Genomic DNA, 5,285 nt, shown 5'->3' with positions numbered 1-5,285 from the left:
CTGCCCCTGGAAATGTCTTACAATTTAAAACCTAGTTCCTAAATCTCTGTCTTACCATTATACAGGGTTATTCAAAAAGAATACCACAACTTTAAAAATGTGTATTTAATGAAAGAAACATAATATAACCTTCTGTTATACATCATTACAAAGAGTATTTAAAAAGGTTTTTTTTTCACTCAAAAACAAGTTCAGAGATGTTCAATATGGCCCCCTCCAGACACACGAGCAATATCAACCCGATACTCCAACTCGTTCCACACTCTCTGTAGCATATCAGGCGTAACAGTTTGGATAGCTGCTGTTATTTCTCGTTTCAAATCATCAATGGCGGCTGGGAGAGGTGGCCGAAACACCATATCCTTAACATACCCCCATAAGAAAAAATCGCAGGGGGTAAGATCAGGGCTTCTTGGAGGCCAGTGATGAAGTGCTCTGTCACGGGCTGCCTGGCGGCCGATCCATCGCCTCGGGTAGTTGACGTTCAGGTTTCATAACTAACCTTTCTCGTAGGACTCTCCATACAGTTGATTGTGGAATTTGCAGCTCTCTGCTAGCTCTGCGAGTCGATTTTCCTGGGCTGCGAACAAATGCTTCCTGGATGCGTGCTACATTTTCATCACTCGTTCTCGGCCGTCCAGAACTTTTCCCTTTGCACAAACACCCATTCTCTGTAAACTGTTTATACCAACGTTTAATACACCACCTATCAGGAGGTTTAACACCATACTTCGTTCGAAATGCACGCTGAACAACTGTCGTCGATTCCCTTCTGCCGTACTCAATAACAAAAAAAGCTTTCTGTTGAGCGGTCGCCATCTTAGCATCAACTGACGCTGACGCCTAGTCAAAAGCGCCTCAAGCGAACAAATGTACAACTAAATGAAACTTTATAGCTCCCTTAATTCGCCAACAGATAGTGCTTAGCTCTGCCTTTTGTCGTTGCAGAGTTTTAAATTCCTAAAGTTGTGGTATTCTTTTTGAATCACCCTGTATAATCTATCTGATACCTTTAGTATCTCCAGGATTCTTCCAGGTATACAACCTTCTTTTATGATTCTTGAACCAAGTGTTAGCTATGATTAAGTTATGCTCTGTGCAAAATTCTACAAGGCGGCTTCATTTCTTCCCCCCAATCCATATTCACCTACTATGTTTCCTTCTCTCCCTTTTCCTACTGACGAATTCCAGTCACCCATGACTATTAAATTTTCGTCTCCCTTCACTACCTGAATAATTTCTTTTATCTCGTCATACATTTCATCAATTTCTTCATCATCTGCAGATCTAGTTGGCATATAAACTTGTACTACTGTAGTAGGCATGGGCTTTGTGTCTATCTTGGCCACAATAATGCATTCACTATGCTGTTTGTAATAGCTAACCCGCACTCCTATTTTTTTATTCATTATTAAACCTACTCCTGCATTACCCCTATTTGATTTTGTATTTACAAATCTGTAATCACCTGACCAAAAGTCTTGTTCCTCCTGCCACCGAACTTCACTAATTCCCACTATATCTAAGTTTAACCTATCCATTTCCCTTTTTAAATTTTCTAACCTACCTGCCCGATTAAGGGATCTGACATTCCACGCTCCGATCCGTACAATGCCAGTTTTCTTTCTCCTGATAACGACGTCCTCTTGAGTAGTCCCCGCCCGGAGATCCGAATGGGGGACTATTTTACCTCCGGAATATTTTACCCAAGAGGACGCCATCATCATTTAATAATACAGTTGGACTGATATAATTCAGTCTATCTTTCATAAAAACCCTCTACACTCTCACTGAGGACCTTTGCTGTGTCTCCAATGACAACGTACTCTGGTTGCCGGTGTGGAGCTACTACATAGCACGATAGGCAGCCAGGATGTTTGTTCCTAAGCGTTCCCTTTATAACGCGAGTGGTATGATATGTATCGACGAGTCTATTATGACCTCTGTTGCGGCAGACTGTGGCCTAGGTAATTCGCTATAGTACACACAAATACAAGAGAATAAAATTTCGGTGAAGAAGGAGATAATCTGCAAGTTGATCCGCAGAGTTCCTGAAAGATGTTAATTCCTATTCGTACCTCTCTGAAGCCGTGTACTCTGTTTAGCACAGTGGTCCCAAACAGATGGTAATTACAATCCTGAGGGTAAAAAATATTTTTAAAGATGAAAATAAAAAAAGCGTTATTATAGTTCATACAGGCATCAAATTACATTATTTGCTAAACCATCAAATTACATTATTTATTAAATCATTTTAGTAAGATTTTAATGAATATTAGATAATTGTCATCATTATCATCTCATAATCTGCCATTTGACATCCAGTTCAGGCTATAGGCCTTCTCCACATATTTCCACGCATTACGATCTTTAGTAGGGATCAACGGATACGACAAAATGGTTCCAACTATGTAACAGGTTCCAGAAACCTATTATTTAGCAGATTCAACGTAGACCGTGAAGAACGCGAATACCTGATAACTGGAAATCAGAACACGAAAAGTATACGAATGTCGAACCAGGACTCCCTATTACAGCTGAAAACATCTACTGCGCCACATATATGCGAACAACAAAAAATAATGTAAGTTAACTATATAGGTGTGACAGCACGCTTCATAACAGCTTCTTGAGTTGACAAATAGCACTTTGCCAACCGAGATCTGAAGATAACCTGCAGCGCAGAATAAAACAAGTAGTCGGTAAGAAAAGAAGTGATCCAGACTGGTTTTGTTTATTATAACAGATGCGATCACTCTTCCTACGACAATTATGAGCTTCCTCACAGTTGTTCTGAAAAGACGTAACTGACCACAAATATTACACTGTGCATTTTTTTAAAATTTTCGTCTCTTAGAGAAAACTAATTACACGAGTAACTACTATTCTGTCTTTTATACATTGTTTGCCAAAACGTCCAACTGCGAAGAAAACAGAATGTAAAATTACTACGGTTCACGTTCATACAGTATACGCTTACGCAGTAGGACAGCTCTGCACTCGGTGGTCCGATCCAGTTAACTGACACAGGAGGAGCGAAAACATTCCAATCCCGGGTTATACCCAGTCCTGGGCAAATTATTACGAGTCAAGACTGCAGCGTGGAACAGCTGCAATCGAAAGTTCCGAAAGAGCGAATTCATCGCAAGAGCACGAATAACACAAAGACCGCATGGAGTTATACTATGTGATCAAAAGTATCCAAACACTTGGGTGCAAACGACTTACAATTTCGTGGTGCCCTCGATCGCCCTCCACGGTAATACTGGAATTCAGTATAGTGTTGGCTCACCCTTAGCCTTGATGACAGCTTCCACTCTCGCAGGCATACGTTCAATCAGGTTCTGGAAAGTTTCTTGGGGAATGGCATTATTCACGGAGTGCTGCACTGAGAAGAGGTATCGATGTCGGTCGGTGAGGCCTGGCACGATGTCGGCGTTCCAAAACATCCCAAAGGTATTTTATAGGGTTCAGGTCAGGACTCTATGTAGGCCAGTCCATAACAGGGATGTTATTGTCGTGTAACCACTCCGCCACAGGTGTTCGATCATGTTGAAAGATGCAACTGTCATCTCTGAATTGCTCTTCGACAGTGGGAAGCAAGAAGGTGCTTAAAACATCAATGTAGGCCTGTGCTGTGATAGTGCCACTACACACTGGGGTAGATGGCGTTGACCGGGCATTCGCCTTGCCCACACCCTGCCATCGGATCGCCACATTGTCGACCGTGATTCGTCAGTTCACACAACGCTTTTCCACTGTCTAATCGTCCAATGTTTACGCTCCTTACACCAAGCGAGACGTCGTTTGGCATTTACCGGCGTGATGTGTGGCTTATGAGGAGCCTCTCGACCGTGAAAGCCAAGTTTTCTCACCTCCTGCCTAACTGGCATAGAACTTGCAGTGGATCCTGATGCAGTTTGGAATTCTTGTTTGATGGTCTGCATAAATGTCTGCCTATTACCCATTACGACCCTCTTCAACTGTCGGCGGTCTAAGTCAGTCAACAGACGAGGCCGGTCTGTACACTTTGGTGCTGTACGTGTCCCTTCTCGTTTCCACTTCATTATCACATTGGAAACAGTGGACCTAGAGATGTTTGGGAGTGTGGAAATATCACGTACAGATGTATGATCCAATGACACACGATCACCTGACCACGTTCGAAATCCGTGAGTTCCGTGGAGCGCCCCATTCTGCTCTCTCACGATGTCTAATGCCTGTGAAGTCGCTGATATGGAGATACATCTAATATGAAAAACACATATTTTTGGGGATGTCCGGATACTTTTGATCACATAGTACATCTCTGCGCAATAGGTTGCGAGATGGGAGATTGATTATGCTTGTTGCGGTGACAAGTTTAGGTACGGGGAACCTCACGTTCTGTAGACGACATGGAAGACCGCTCAAGAGGGTGACAGAATCTGATAAATCAACGCAAAATGATTCTGGGATATTTTAGTGAGAAAGTGGGACGAAAACTAACTACGTAGGCTTACATAGTCAGATTCAATTGACATGAAAGTTTTCTGGGTATGTTACCGTGTTATACTGTAAAACAGGATCGAGTTTAATATTGTCCGAAACGTTCATTTTATACAGTGATAGTTATTTTACAACTAACTCAGCACCATATATCAAATAGATCATCAAATAATAATCCAAGAAAATGAAGACAATCTTAAAACACCATTTATCACCTTCATTTGTTAGCTTCTAAATGCAGCATGAATATCTCCAGTAAGAAAACAAAGTCACCCATAAGATCGAATATTATTGTAAATAACGTAATAGTGACAGATAATCAAATTCCAGTGTCTCGTCTGTGACACAGGAGGAAATTTCTACACTGAAGTTAATAACATCAACCTAAAATTTAACGCTATTTATGGCACAGTTAGAAATGTGCTGCAAAAAGTAAGCCACGAAAGAGACACACAATAAGTTTAACAAAGTATGGTAGTAACTGCTATGCTTTATAAGTATTGCACCTGGATTCTGACGCAAAAGGATACCAGCAGGATCCAAGCAGTTCAAATGAAGAAAAAGATAAAACAGTCGGCACAATATCCAGAAAAATTTTATATTAAAATACTAAAGAACGAATCTATAAAAAGTGTTACACATGTGTAGAATTTGCCGAGTAGAATATGGAACTGACAAGAACCAAATGAAATTGAAAAAAAAACTAGTTGCATTTTAGGATGTATTTAAATTTGTGCTAAATGATATGTCAGAGTTCTTGTACTGTTGTTCTTGATGAGCTCCAGATGTCAGCTGTT

Source organism: Schistocerca nitens, chromosome 9, assembly GCF_023898315.1.
Source record: "Schistocerca nitens isolate TAMUIC-IGC-003100 chromosome 9, iqSchNite1.1, whole genome shotgun sequence".
Taxonomy (NCBI): Eukaryota; Metazoa; Arthropoda; class Insecta; order Orthoptera; family Acrididae; genus Schistocerca; species Schistocerca nitens.
This window is presented reverse-complemented; position numbering follows the sequence as displayed.